Source organism: Plectropomus leopardus, chromosome 7, assembly GCF_026936395.1.
Source record: "Plectropomus leopardus strain MGB_pleo_1.0 chromosome 7, ASM2693639v1, whole genome shotgun sequence".
Lineage (NCBI taxonomy): Eukaryota > Metazoa > Chordata > Actinopteri > Perciformes > Serranidae > Plectropomus > Plectropomus leopardus.
In genome coordinates this window covers 36362027-36378273 of record NC_142182.1, presented here as the reverse complement: position 1 = coordinate 36378273, position 16247 = coordinate 36362027, and the positions used below count along the sequence as shown (strand labels likewise).

At 40.5% G+C, this 16247-nt stretch overlaps 1 long non-coding RNA gene across 1 annotated transcript in view; it reads left to right on the top strand.

The window, feature by feature from the left end:
• Positions 1 to 14485, top strand: part of LOC121950795 (uncharacterized) — a 30317-nt gene extending 15832 nt beyond the window's left edge. Inside the window, exons 4-5 of the long non-coding RNA XR_015777102.1 lie at positions 10905 to 11025; positions 11410 to 14485. This is a non-coding gene — a long non-coding RNA (uncharacterized LOC121950795). The remainder of the gene's footprint in view (positions 1 to 10904; positions 11026 to 11409) is intronic.
• Positions 14486 to 16247: the final 1762 nt, after the last annotated feature.

Below are 16247 nucleotides of genomic sequence, written 5' to 3'. Positions count from 1 at the left end.
TTGTTTCAGTATACTGCAAAATACAAATATAACAGATGTTCATTTATTTGTAAAAGTCCCACATTGAGCATGCTAACATGTGTCCAATCATGCTATGCTGCTGTTTAATTTTTACCATATTTATCATCTTAGGGGCCGTTTCCACGGCAATGGTTCTTGCATGAAACGTTAACGTGATGTCACAGCCACACTTCTGTCATGCGCATGGTGTTCTTTTATGGTCTGTCATTATAAAGTTGCGAATCCGCCTACACAAGAATCATTAAACAATGTTATCATATTAACGTGCATTTTTTTAAGACGCAAAAGAAAGACTTTTCTGTTTTTAGTGAAGCCATTCTAATCTAAAATGTGGCCTTGGTTTAGCTAATTTGATAAGCAACGCTAATTTTAAAGAACAGCTGAGACTGATGGTATTGGACAAATTTAAACTTGACCTGAAGATGGATGTGTTAAGGGAAACAAAAATAATCTCGAGGGGGACAAAACCCAAGTTAATAGCATTCATCCTCAGGGGACCGTAAATGTCTGCACAGGCAATCCATGTGATAGTTGAGACATTTCAGCCTGGACCAAATTTTTGGATGGAGTAGCCAACAGACAGACAGACAGGCCGACATTTCCATCCTTAAAGCTATGCTGCTAACATGGCTAAAAACATGACTTTTGATTTCTTAGGTTTACACTTCCCTTGTCTGCTTAATTTTCTCTGGCAGCACTCCTTCATTACAGTACTCTAATGAGAAGCTCGTGTACTTGGAGGATTTTATTGCATTAAACTTCATATCTAATCTCCCTAGTCTCTCTTAAATAGTGTATGGCTTTGTTCCATGAACTACAACAGAAAGAAACACTTACTTTTGGAATGTGCTTCACTGAAGAGCTTTTCTCCATCTGGATGGTGGGATTGCTTTTTCCTGACTATCTAATATCTATCCAGAGAGCTTATTACAGAGAGAGGGATATCATGGTGCATTATCCACAGACATGGTATAAAAACAATCATGGAAATGTACTGAGTATTTTGCAAGAACATGGCCAGCTGTTTGGCTGTTTAAGATGAGGAAAGAGGATATATGCTGCCTCCACGTTGCACTTTTCTTCTGCTTTTGCCTCTTTGAACTTACTTCAAACATTAGTCAGTGTGTGTTTAGTTCCATGCCAGCCATGTGGATGGCATATGCTAACACTGCGATCGGGCTTGCTGGTTAAAGGTGTGTGTGGTGACCAGTAGCTCTCGCTTGTGTCCCTGAGGAGTAACTTTGATGTGAGGTGGTGGATGCCAGTGGTTGAAAGGTGATGACTGAGGTAAACGTGTGTGTGGAAACAATTCAGACGCAAGCAGTGTACAACAGTAGCCACATGAAAGGCCCCTTTGTGGGGCTCTGCTACCTTAAGGATGGTCAGCTTCCCTCGTCCATTAAATAATAACAGTGCTCCGACCTCTCCCTGGGCCAGATGTGCTGAATCCATGATGCTAAATGGAAACAAATGAGCCAGGCTTTACTCTTTAATTGAACACTGGAGTGTTTATTTTCTTGAGACTGTCATTATAGACTCCAAAATTCCCATAAAACTCGACAGTGAGGGCAGATTAGCCCATTTAGCACCTCTAGACAGTATTTTCCACATGAGACAAGACTTAAGTGCAGTTCTGCTGGTGGCAAGACTTCCACACGGGACTGGCCACATCTTTAGTCACTCCTTATTTCTGCTCTGTGATCTTGCACTTAGAGGCACCCCGTGTAAAAGCAGCAGTCACAGGGAGGTCGCCCTGACATCTTTATCATAATTGCCCTAAATACCCCCATTAGAGAAGCTAGCCAGTATCCTCAATAACACTAGTCATCCCTGGTAGCACTGGTGCATCTAATTGCCTGGGCCTTCTTTTGAAAGATTGCCTGACATCAGCACGGCTCCCTGTGGGCTGGCCCTCTTCATTCTGTGCCCAGCAAAGCATATCGTTATCGCAGCCAGCAAAGAGACCCGGCCTCCCTGCTCCTGGATAATTAACTGTCTGGCTTAACTGCAAAATGGAAAAAAGGAACATCGGAGGTATGGTAGTTATTCAAGCAGGCCTTGGAGAGGAGAAGTATAAGACAATACCGGGGTCATCCATGCTCACCATTTTTCAGTGGGATGGGTGATAATGTAGAAGGATAGGAAGTCATATTGTGGGCTGGTTATGGAGGATTGGTTTCATATGATAATTAGGCCCATATGCTAATTGCTGAGGAGGCTTGATGAATTCCTTCAGCGCTGCTCTCCACTCCAGTGCCAGCTCTCCTATCAGCTGTCCCCAACGTTGTGCACTTCAAAGGCTCCAACCATCTTTACACATTCACTGTGTCTTTCTGTTTCGCAACAACAGTCCCCATCAGAGCGCACCCCTCCTTCCAAAAATTAAAAAAAGACAAGAGTAGCAGCAGCAGGAGGGGGAAGCAAAGGGGCGTCTGCCGTTGTTTGACATTTACAAGTCTCTTAGTAAAATGCATGATGCACATCCCTGCCAGTGTGTGCGTGCAAGTGTAATTAGAACACGGCAGGCATGTGTTTGTCTTTGTGTTGTTGTACGGTGGAGGTATCAAGGACAAGTGCATTAATGAGCACCTGGAGAGGAACAGCTTGTGTCTCCTGGTTAGTGTGACCGCGAGCAGGGCGCAGACTCCTTCACTGACTCAGATGATGTGACTGATGGAGGGGGAGGTTTCTGTCAGATCTGGGGCACTCCCAGGAGCTGCAGTTTGTCTCAGCTGACAACAGCGCTCACCAAAGGGGCCCCTGTCCCACACATTAGCTGGAGAGGCAAAAGAAGATGTTGTCCTTTCCTCTGTACTTAGAGTCCTACAGCTCCTCCTTTACCAAATATTTATATTGTCTTTGAAATGTGCATCTTCTCTCAATATCCTTTTATTCCTTGGAAGTATCAAATGTGTAGATAAGAGTAAAATGTCTGACATAAATATAACATGCTGTGTTTTTGTGACCAGGCTTTTATCACACACTGTTTGTATGTTTGATTCCTTCGAAAAGTAATTCACTAAAAGTCTAACATATTTCCATCATGAGCCAGGAGTTTGTGTAAAATCCCGTATTTTTGAAGGCTGTAATCACGTGACCAAAGGACTGGCAGGAGTAAAGAAGAAAGAGGTCCTGAACGGTCTGGTTACAACAACACATTCTCATCCCATCTCATCACATGGTGCCGCTCTGTCAGTGACCTTCTGCATCTACTTATGACGTTTTAGGTAACTTTCTGCGTCAGCTGTTTATGCTCTGGAATGCCGTTACTGTGATGTCAGCAGATGCACATGGTGGGATGATGCAGCATGGTCCCTTACACAATGCAATGGTTAGGGTTAGGCAACAAAATCACAGATGGTTAGGTTTAGGCAAAAGAGGCACATGGTAACATGTAGAAATGTTTTTTAACTCCACACACAGCTCCACACTACCACACTTAAGTCAGTTTGTGGGACACATCCACTTCTCCACCAGCCCGCTCTATAAGCATGCTCGCGCTCCTTATATCACATGGTTACCAGCAGCGTTATTACCTGACAGTGTCCTTCATACGCATGCGACAAGTTCTGTCTGGCTGCGTTTTCAAGTAACACCGCTCATGAACGTTGCATGTGGACACAGCCAGTGCCATCTGGCTTTTGGCGTCTCACTTGTATGCTGTAAGCACCGACAGAGCGGATGTATACTATAAGTTTGGAATGACAACAGGCTGATCCTGAGGTAGGCTGTGGTGGTTGATGGGTCACAATATAAAGGACTTTGGTCTCCTGGGGAAAGTCAAGGGGTAGTGTATGGAACCATGTGAGCTATGAGTGAACTTAGTCATCTTAACGTCTGTCCTTTCCACAGTAATTTACTTGCCTAAATCTAACCTTCATAACATAATAATTACATAAATTTACATTCAGGACATAACTTTACTCATAGGGTGGGTTATCATATGAACTGTCCTGCGTGCATTTTTATACACTTTAAAAAGTAATTGAGGGGACGTATCACCATGCACTGCCTAATTAAATGCATAGTTGCAGGATAAAAACTCTAATTTATTGATCTAGATAAACCTTTTAAGTTGCAAACATAGTTTTTGAAGAGTTGTGATGACATTATGTTGATAATTACATCAACTACTTACTGCATGCAGTTTAAACCTAAATTTAAGTGTTGATTGATTTAAAAAAAATTCAAGTTGTAGTGAGGTAATGAAATTGGCCTGGCAATTTAATTTTTCTCCACCTTCAGTTCAGGATTTTATGTCTCCTTCCATGAACACTTAAATTGCCTGGACAAATTCAGACAGTGAAGACTGTTAAGAGCCTGCAGGCCAAACAACTATAGCACAAAAGACATTTCTTACTTAAAAACTTGTGTTTTGCTATCAGTTATTAAGTGAGCACAACTTTAAAAATGTCTTTATTTGCAAAAGAGAGGCTTTTCCCCCTAACTCAATTTAGTGCGCTTGTTAGACATGAATTCATGAGAAGTTGTCATAACTCAAAAAGATTTATGCAAACCGTTGTTTTTTGTTGTTGTTGTTGTTTTTTAACCAGATCATTTGTTTTCATAGTGTAGTTGTGTTGTTTCATGTTACATATCAGTGTTTCTTGTCAAATGAGCCACTGCTAGCCTATTTTCCCTGATAAAATAGTGTGTGCTCACTTGCTTTCTGATCCAGATGTTTAGAAGATTTTTACCAGCAGCCACATAATCCACAGAGGTCTCTTCCTCCTCAAAACAAATAGTTTGGTGATTAAAGTGGTAAAAACACTGAATAAAAAAAATCTGTGTTTTTCCAGCATTCTCACCACAGAGATTCTGCAAAATACAGTGGCCAAAGCAAGACAGCTAATGGCCCTATCTGGAGCCAGTGTATAGTTTGTCCAATCTGGGCTGCTGCAGAAACATGTAGATATAAAGAGCTCATTCTTACATAATGAAACAACAACAAATCTTCCAGTAATACAACACTAAACAAAACATAACTATTAAATTATCTTCTATTTCTGCCAATATATCTCCCTAAATCCTACATACTGAACCTTTAAATTAATACATCTTCTACCAAAATCTTAGCTGACATGACACAATTTGGTTTCTGCCAGACAGATGGATGGTGATCATAAATCGCTCTAATAACACACAGATACATAGATTAGATGTTTGTTTAGTATTTAAAATTATCAGTATTTGAAATAAAACTTTTGTTAGTCTCCAGCAGTAACAGTCAAACCATATCATCAGGATAAGTTTGTTCTTTTGCCATTCACAAAATATCTCCCAAATGGCCCATTGATATTTTGTGAATGGCAAAAGAACAAAGACACAGAGTCATATCCTCAGTTACATATGGATTGAACAGGATACATATGGAACCATAGATATGAGAAAGCAGCTGGATTTTGGAGTTTGGCATTGCTTGAAAGTGTGCAGAGATACTGAGTTTAGCCCATAATGAAAAAGAATAGCACATCCAGAGTCGTCCATGCCACTTAACAATCATAACACTGTGTATGTGCTGTGACATTGATAATAACTTATATTTGCTCTGTGGTATTACATTGCACTTCTAATATAATTACATTTGTACTGCTAATAGCATTACATTCACTCAAGTATCTCACATCCTCATCAATGCACAACACAACAATGCCTTTCCCTGACATAAAATACTAAGATGTACAAGCATGTGGAGCAGTGTGGCAGATGGCTTTAGCCTGGGTTTGTTACAATGCATGTCTCATTTCGAGCCCCCACTAGTGCCAAAGCCTTCTCTCATTTAACTATGATGTTTCATGCAGCCTAAAGTTTCATTATTGCCCTGAGAACAGCAGCTGACAAAATAAAGCTGTTCTATAGCTTTTGATCATATCACATGATCTTTATCAGGAGGTAAAATTTTTTGATCAGTTCTTCTTTTTGGCAACTTCTTATCAACGTTGGCCTTAAAGGGCTTGGGAAAAATTTACAACTCAGTGACCCCAAGATAATTGAACTCCTTTACTTGGGACAGTAACTCTCTCCTAATGGTGGCAATCCAACATTTTCTAACTGAAAACCATGGTCTAAGACTTGGAAGTGCTGACTCATCATCTGCAAAGAACGGAAATGCAATTCTGAGGTCCCCAAGCCAAAATAGAAAGAAGAGATCTTGGCCTAAATTATTTTCCTCTGTAGGGTGTCTGGGCTTATTTTCCTCTGTAGGGTGTCTGGGCTCACCCTTAGAGATGGGGTGAGGAGCTCAGGCATCAGGCAGGAGCTTGGATTAGAGACGTTGCTCCTTCGGGGTCAAAAGGGGCCAGTCCAACCATCTGATCAGGATGCCTCCTGGGAGACTCCCATTAGATGTTTTCATGTGCAACTGGTGGAGGACCTTGTAATTAGACCCAGAACAGGTGATGTGTTTGCAGATCTTTCATGAGGCTTTGGAAAACATTACTGGGAGAGGGATTTCTGGAATACCCAATCCATTCTCATCCCAACTTGTCACATGGTGCCGCTTTGTCAGTGACCTTTCACGTCTACTTATCATGTTTTAGGTATCCCTCTGCGTTAGCTGTTTGTGCTCTGGGATGCCATTAATGTGATGTCACCATGCCCGCCCGCTCCTTATATTATGTGGTTATTGTCATCGTTATTACCTAATGCTGTTTTTCAGTGTTCCATGGGCAGCCAACCAGTTCCATCCAGCTACGTTCTCAAGTGACGCTGGCTGCACACCCTTCTGGTGCCGTCCAGCCGCTAGTCAGCATAAAATAACTACAGAACTTGTTCTGTCTTTGTGCTAATTCAAATACTTATTGATATTAATCTAATGAATAATTCTAATTTAATTCTGATGCCGTCCAGCCGAGTTCCAGATGCACAGAAGATGGCTTTTGGTGTCATGCTTGTATGCCGAAAGCACTGACAGAGTGCTGCTATTTGACGAGTTCCAAGTGAAAACAGGCTGTAATTCTATGCTTAGCTTGCTGCCCCTGCAACCCAATAAGTGGATTGATGGATTGACGGACAGACAGATGGAGAACTCCATGACACCTGCACAAACTCTTGACAACTTGTTCCCAACAAGACAAAAGGCAAAAACACAAAGACAGACGTGTCAAACACTTTAGTGCACTTACACTGAGGTTTTATAAGTTCTACTCAGTGATGGGTTTCCCAGGTTCCATTGTGCTGGTGACAGAGCTGCTGGTTTTATAGGTGCTATGGCCCGTCTACAATAGCTTTAAACACATGATACTCATTAAAGTAGAGCATCTCTTTAACTGCTGAGGGAAAAATGAAGCTTGGAAAATTGGAGCCGTATACCACACAGTTCTCCTCTTCTCTGTGACTTCTTATTTCCTGCTTTGATTCTGCACACTTTGTCTTTGTTAAACTAAACACTAGAACAGGAAGAAAAGGCTCAAGGTGTTGAGATTGCGTTCGGTTTTAACCTGAGACAGGTCTTTGAAGTAAGTTTTCCATCCAGTCAGAGTTACTTAAAGGTCGCATCTACTTTGCCTGCATGTTGTTGGTGGTAAGATGTTTGAAATGTGCAGAACCGAATCTGTAAGCAGTATCCTGAATGCTAAGAATGTCCACAGACTTGATAAGGTTATCGATACATTGCTTCCTCCTCGCGGTTTCTCTATTGAAAATCCCCAGCTGAGCCCACGGGGACATTTTTGTCTATGTTACAGCTGCCCATGTTTACCATCCTCCACCTCAGGCTCTTTCCACTGAAAGAAAGATGCTGGCTAGGGTGCAGCTCTGCAAATCCCACCTGGATGTGGCATTTGTGACAAACAACCTAGGGGCACGGCTGCCACCCTTTCTCTTTTCACTCCCAGCGCTCCTCCTAAAGCCCCTTCAACACTGTTCATAAGCTCCCCAAACAACCTCTAATTTGCGTCTTGATTAGTGCCATAAAAAATTGTGGTGTGTTGTTTCCCAAGTAACTCTTAACATGTGACATGACTGTTTCACCACATGCTCTCCTTTTCTCTCTCTCTTTTCACACACATGCACGCTCTTCATCACTGTGATAGCACATGAGGGGGAAGATATAGTTATTCAGGGAATTATCTGCCTCATTGGTGCCATATCTCATCCCATGCTTTTCTGCCAAATGGCCGTGTTTCCATGGAGCCTGCCTGTGTTTACTGTGACGTGCCATGGCAGAGCCCTTTTCTGGTACAGAGGGACTTAGCACACAGCAGTGGAGGGTATTTCAGTCCCTGTTTGGAGTTTTGGGGCTTACTTCTCCAGCTCTCCCCTCTCCTCCCACCTGCTCTCCTTGCTGTTCCTTCACTGGGTGCCTGTGTGGTTGTGTGCTGGTGCTCCTGGCCCTGTTCTTAGACAGACAAGGCTAATTGAAAGGGAAGGCTGCTCTCTGCTGATCAGCTCTGACAGCAGTGTCTTGCCAGAGGTGGGTGTGCCACCCCATGCTGCGAGTTTTCACAGCAAAATAACAGTGCTGTCGTGAAAAACACAGACCGTGCCACGATTACCCGGGCAGCTTGCCAAAGGAGCCAGATGAATTTTGCGGACAGAAGAAAGAGGGGAAACCCACTTTGTCTGCTTTACAACTTCAGGGAGGAGAGCTGTGCCAGCATTTAGTGAAAAATCTAACAGGCATTCTCCCTTTTCATTCAGGGTTAGAATTAAATGAAAAAAAACACATCTTTTTTAAAGAATGCAACAATTAATGATCTTGTTTGATCACAGATGTACAGTCTGTCATTTTGTGTTCCTTTCCAACGTCACAGAATAAAAGGAATTGTTCACCGGAAATTTAATATTCAGCAGTTAACAGCTCGCCCCCTTGTCATCAAAACTCCACCAAAGTTAAAACAAAAGATAAACACAGGAAGTGTCATCTGAGCTTTCTCTTCAACTATTAAGGAGAAAAAGTAGTTTTCCATGGGTCAGAAGTCCCATATGTACTTTTTATTTGCATGTATTTTTAGCTGTGACCAGCAGCTCTATAGGCTGCTCTGTTGGTTGGTCGGTCAGTTTACAAAAATTTCCCCACCCTTTAGCGGCCACAGTTTTTGCCCCAGGAGGCTGACGTTTGGCATGGAGGTCAAGTTTGTGTGTGTCTGTGAGAGGCCTATAACAAAATTGAGCACACACACACATACACACATACACACAGACACACAGACACACAGACACACAGACACACAGACACACACACACACACACACACACACACACACACACACACACACACACACACACACACACCATTGAGGCCACATTTAGACATGAAGCCCTGTCTGAAAACAGGTAAGTCTTTCCTTTGCATGTTTAAAAAAATTTGCGTTCATATGATAACATTGTTAGAATGATCCTCGTGTACACAGATGTGCAAAGACAACCGAAAACACTGTAGCATGCATGCCAGGCCAGTAGTTGGGGGTGTAACTTTGTAATAGAAGAAGACCATGTGTGGATGTGATGTCACTGTTCACACAGGATAGGCGCATTGCCAGTTTACACGGCGACAGAAGGGGTTGCGTTTTCAAAAGATCACACTCTGGAACCTGGTTTCAAAAGTTTGCATTTTCAGGCCAAAGGAAAGGCCAACCTGCAACAAAAGTTTAATGTTTCAAACAAAAACCGCTGCCGTGTTAATTGTCCTTTAGTGATGCCCCCTTTCAGAACTCATGAACCGGTTGTCCAGCCCATTCTGACGCTTAACTCATCAAATAGGCTACCACAGCTATGTCAGTGATGGCAGCATCAGAGTCCAATTCACAGAGGCACCTTTAGTGAGGGTACAATACGCACAGGGTAGCAGCTATTTCTGACACCGCAGGCAACAACCTAACTCGTCAAATACCACCACTTTGTCAGTGGATCTCAGTATCAGACATCAATGAATAAAAGCACGCTTTGTGATGGTATGATATGTTCTGAGCAGTGGCAGTTTGTGATGCTACTGGCAACTACCATAGTTGGTGGTCAATGGGCTGAACAAACACTGGACTTCCCCGGAAGCCCACTGTTTGTTTCCTGTATGAAACAAAAAGTCAATGGTGTGATTTTAACCCCTTGAAACCCGGATTGACATCGTTTGCTGTATTCAGATGCCTTTCACAAGCATTTATACCCTTGAAACATGCGCAAAATGGTTTGATTTCTTTCAAAAATATGGGGAAAAAGGCAATCAGCAACCTGCCAAGAAATGTCCTGCCTATTGCAAAAACATCAGTAAAAGATGACAAAAAAAAAAAACATCGGCAAATGAGCTTAAAAAGAGAGAGGGAGGGAAGGAGAAAATCATTATAAATACCAAGAAATCTATATTTCTATATTTGAAAATAATGAAAATAGAAAAAAATAAATAAATAAATATATATCTTTATTAATTTCTTGCAAATTTTTGGGTAATTTCTTGTTAAGTTGCTCATTGCCTTCTTTCCATGTTTTTGGAAGAAATCAAGAAACTTAGCTCAGGTTTCAAAGGGTTAATATCATAGTGTGCTAACATGGGTAGCATGCTATGCTAGTGACATATGTCACATGACATATGTCAAGTAAATTGACACATTGTCTTTGAAGGTCCAAAAATGATGACGAAGCGTACATAGCATGTCATATTTTGACATGTATTTTCATTGATAAAGCATTGGTATTTAATGAGATGGAATGAGAGCAGGTAGGGTTGTTGTCAGGAGGCATACTTGTTTATATATATTGTAAAATGACAAGGTGCATAACTTAGGGGTCGATGAAAGAAGCAGGCTGATTAAGGCTGATAGCAAGCTCTGTCTACAGACACTTGGTAGGATTGACCCTTAAATTGTGCAAATTGAAATTACAATTATAAAGTATGCCCATTGGAGACAATTCCAAAAGCCCATTTCACAACACTTTTTTGACTTTTCCAGGTCACATGATGCTGTGGCTATGTGCTTGTCAGTAGGAACTGGCTCATGATGCAGCAGGAGCTACAAGAGCTGTTATTGCATCACATAACTCAACTCAACTCAACTCAACTCAACTCAAAAGGTGAGCAGATCATCTGGAAGTTTTGAATCCACAATTCCCCTGTGAAATCGTGGACTATCACCTCCCAGAAATCCCTCATAAGTGGCTGCTCTCATGTATAAGGGGCTTGCCTTTCCATTATCGCTCCATTACACGCCTACATGGTTATCTTGCAATTGTGTTTTATCAACAATTTGAAAATATTGCTTAAGTTTTGCACAAATCTATAATGGAAACATGCCTATTGATAATAATGTATTATAAGTAGATTGTCATTTTTAGTTGAACTATTCTTTTAAATCAGACTTTAATCCCCTCATCCAGCAGATCATTTTCTTTAGCTTCAGGTTCTTGGATAAACAGAACCTCATTTAAACTTTCGTGTTGTGTCTTACTGGCTTGCAGGGTCTTCTCACTGCCCATATCAGAGGTGCCATGATCCAGTGTGACTTGATGCACCCAGACAGGCTGGGACCCCTCAGCAGGCCCGCAGTGGACAGCTGTGATTACTGCTGACAATAATTTATGGTCCCCTCTGATTGAAAACATGAGAGATGGAGATAGAAAGGCTGGTGCCGAGTCAAGGCACCACCTTAAGATATAAAACTGAGGCCACAGCTGCTGTCAGAGGCAGAACTCCTGCCAAGCTCTACGGGCCTTCTGCCCATCCAGACAAACACCAGCTCTCATTTTGCTCTCTTTTTTCTTTCTTTATATTTGCCATCCTCCTTTGCTTTCCCTTTTACAGACCTCCTCTGCATTGTCTCTCACATATATTTTATCTTGCTCATACTTCACTTACACTCTGTTCTTTATTTTCAACTTTTATATGCAATATAAACATCCATCATAATATGGAGCTACACTATGTGTAATAATTGTCTGAAATGAAAAAGGAACAAACAGTTATCCACTCGGGGCTGATCAGGTGTCTCTGCAGTGAGCTTTTCCAGCCCTGAGATTACCATGCTAATCCTAACAATAGCAATGTGCGGCTGGTTTGAACAACTATCTGCGCCATTGTTTATGTTGTCGTCCCTGCTGGATCACACTCATGAGGAGTAACCATTTGAGTGGATTTGCATTTACTATTTCAATGCCATATCCAGGGATGAAGATCTCTTCCTCTGAAAGGATGCGTGTTCTGGGTTTTATGTTCTCTGTCTAAAAAAGGCCCTGAACCAAAGAGAAGGGGAGCAAAGCTCTTGTGGAAATGAGACTGAAATTAAACAATCCACTCAACTTGATTGAAAAAGATTTAAATGGAATCAGATGGATACACTTGAGTTAAAAGTATTGTTTTTTTAAACGGGTTATCTCAAATTCTCTCTCCTATTATTTGTATTTATGATAAATAAAAAAGCATATTTCATGTTTAATACATAATAATATGTATGCAACTCTATTTAGTAGTAGAATCAAAACTACTTTATACTTGAATTATGCATATCACAATGATAACAATATCAGATTTTTCTTCTATAACTTGCCATGACTTAGTATGACAACTTCAGTAATTGCATATTTTCATTATTTTAATTAAATCACCATACGAATTTAGGCAGAATACTCTGGAAAGATATATATTTTAAGAGGAATACTTCCACATTTTGGAGATACATAATATAGTTGTATTGTTACATACAGTAATTATTCCATTATCATTCATGACAATTTAAGTATTACTTTATTTACATATTTTTTGTGTACCTTCAAGTTGTAATTTTATGTCCCCTTAGCCTCAAGTGAGAGTTAAAGTAACTATAGCTCCTACCTGCCATTGCTCTGGGAGGGACAGACGTGAGTGTAACATACTCAGGTTAGCATGAGTATGTTACCCTTTGAAACATACAGTTAACCCTTTGAAACCTGGGCAAATTGGACTGATTTCTTTCAAAAACGTGGCAATATGGCAATGAGCAACTTAAAAGCAAACAACAACTACAGTAAAAGTAAAAAAAAAAAAGGCAGGGAAAGGAATTTATAGAACAAGAACAACAAAAGTAAAAAAGGAGAAAAAATGAGTTAACAGAAAAACACCAACAGGAAGAGTAAAATGGGGGGAAAAAGAAAATATAATAATTCTGTAAAAACTATGTAAAATGTATAATTATGATAACTATAAGTAGATAGTTTTTCAGACATTTTTCCATAGCTTTTTAAAAATGATTTTCTAGTTCTACAAATTTTTTGCAATTTGGGGGACATTTCCTGCCAAATTATTTCTTGTGAAGAACTCAATCCAATTTGCTCAGAGTTCAGGGGTTCAAATACCTGTGAAAGGCGTCTGAATGCAGCACAAAAGTGATGTAGCACCAGGTTTCAAAGGGTTAATGCCCACGTTCTCACCATATATTATTATCATTTAAAAAGATTAAACAAGAGAAATTGTAGCCCACATATTACACACAAGCCATAGTGACTTGAGAATGCTAACTTTTTTTCACAAAGCCGTGCAAATCGTCAATTTTCCTAAATAGTTAAAATTCAGCTTATTCAATGAGTCTCTCTACAAGTCTGCTGGTTACCTGTTAAAAAAAAAAGCACCTCAGTCTAAGGACGGAATATGTTTCCTCTCCGAGTACAATGGTTTGCAACAGCCTCAGAGTTATGTCAACAAGAGAGGGAATGGAATCCCCCCAAAATTCAAAACTCAAAACCCCCCTCTTTATTCACATGGCTACATGATTAAAGAAAACAATGTGTATTTAATGCAGAAATAATGAAAAATAAGCTATATCCTCTCAATCAACACAAAAAAATGAAGAATTCAAAAGGACAAACCAAGTACAGGAGCCCTGTTGTTGGCAATCTGTCCAGTATATACTCTCCCTTTCATTCAGTTTGTGCTGGGACAGGCTCCAACCTCCCACCACCATGAGCAGGATTAGCAGGTATTGGAAATGGATGCGCAATGGAGAGGGACACACAGAAACAGCATCATAATATCATCAAAATCATTAATAAATAGTGGAAAATCAACTGCATTATATGGAACAGATATATGGCATCCGGCTTCCAAACCCAGGTTGTTTAGGTTATGTATGCTCCCATTCGGTGGGTATGCTGAGATGAAAACCAATGCATGTATCTTAACAGTAGGTAGGTTTCCATTACAGATTTATGCAGATTTGTGCAATATTTTAGAAATGTTGCGAGATGACTGCGTTTCCACTGAGTGATTTTATGCAAATTCTCTTGCGATAACATTCAAAGAAGCATGGTGATCAAAACATTAGCAGCTTTATTTCTATTGCAGTTCCTACTGACAAGCACATATCCATAGCATCATGTGACCTAGAAAAGCCAAAAAAGTGTTTCCATTGCAGTTTTGCAAAGTATGGCTTTTTTGAAATACCTGAAATACTAACTTTTTGCAATTTTCTTTTCAATATTGACGTGTTTCTATTAGACGTATTTTATATTTGTAATTTCAATTTGTGCAATTTGAGGGTTAATTAAAACCTGCTTTGTAGCTACATCCATTATTTTGTACAGTCTTTGCTCACTTGACTTCTTCTATGTATTTGTGGTCCTGCCCCTTCACTATGTAGGCAACATGGTGACCACTGAGGGTGGGACGTGTCCAATGTTTGTTACGAGAGCACCATTTGGGTACTAATTCTGCACTGCATTTTGCTATAGTTGTGAGCGTGATGCATTTATGCACTCAGACCAGCAAGTATAAGTACGGAAGTATCCGATTTGAGACACAACACGTCCTGCTATGGTTTGGCAACACTGAATGAGACCTGGAATGATCTCTGGAGAGTGGGAGGAAACCAAATTAACTCAGATCAACACAGCAACTTCAGGGGTTCAAATTACAACTCAGTGAACTTGTTGGTAGTGTCACTGCCAGTTTGTGACCTCAGACAAATAAGACATCATCAAAAATCATTGAAGCGCAAACTTAATAACAAAGTTTGCATTGAGTCATGTGTTTGGCTCATTCACAGGAAACTCTGGAGAGTTCCGATTAAGTGAGTAATGGTTGTGCATCACCAAAAAAGAGACAACATTTTAAAAGTTTGACAACATATTCCTTATAATGGAAGGCATAGTACACAAAAGAACAAAATACTGATAATTATGATAAGTATATTATATATGATTATTTTTCTACCTATCAAGCATTTGTAGGCTATTTTCAAAGGGGTACACTTGAATTTTGAGTCATTTTAAGGCTGTTTACACCTTCTTTGCTAAATTAATATTCAGTGTTATGAAGCTCTACATTTTCTCAGCGTTTTATCGAGACATAATCCCTACCAGAATGGCTGCTGATATGTAAGTTTTATCCCCGTGCACATGATTACAGGGTCAAACGTTGCACCTTCTATGCTTGAAGATATCTTTCTTTCTTCTTAATCTTATGTGATTACCCTTTGCCACTAGGTAGTGGTCATTAATTCCTCCCCCTATAGTGACTGACAATAATTCCTGCACTTTGTCCCAAGACAGCACAACCATTCATCACAATGTCACCTCTGACAAGGGATTGGGAAAAAAAATCTGACTATTCTGTATGTACATACCAGCATCCATGTATGATAAACTCGGGAAAAAGCAGCAACAGAGAAAGCAATGTGTTAATTTTGACCTGTTAAAATGCTGCCAGATAACTTATTAGTGATATTTAAAATATACATAATGCTATTAGAGAAGAAAGGAAGATGCAGAAAGTGGCGGCAGGGCTTGCAGTTTTTTTTTTCGTGGTGGTTGTTACCGGTTGCTCGATGTTTTTTAGCTCACAGAGGGCTGATACGATCAGACTTGCTATCTCTCCTTCTCTCTCATCTCTCTCTCTCTGCCCCTCTGCCTTCCTTGCTCACATTCACTCTGTGCCACCTGCACACACTCATGCACACATCGATGACATAAAAAGACTGCTTTCTGATGAATAAATTTGTATATTTTAGAACCTATCCCTGTTTCAGCAAGTATTCTCCAGAGGCCCTGCCTTCTCCTCTCCTGAGTTCCCCTGCAACCCAGTGGAGTCATTAGTCTGCTTGCTGTGTTGAACTCTTTAATCATCTGTGTGTTACATAAAAAGAGGACTATTCCTCAGTGACACACAACGGCATGCTCAGCTTGGTTGGGGCTTGCTTTGATGTGTAGAGGCTGTTGTGTTGTGTCTGCATTATAGGCTTCTTCAGGCTCCGTTTTTTCCATTTCTTTGTGGAGGTGAGATAAGATGTCAGTCTTCCTCTTGTTGCAGTTAAGATGTGACTGCAACTGTA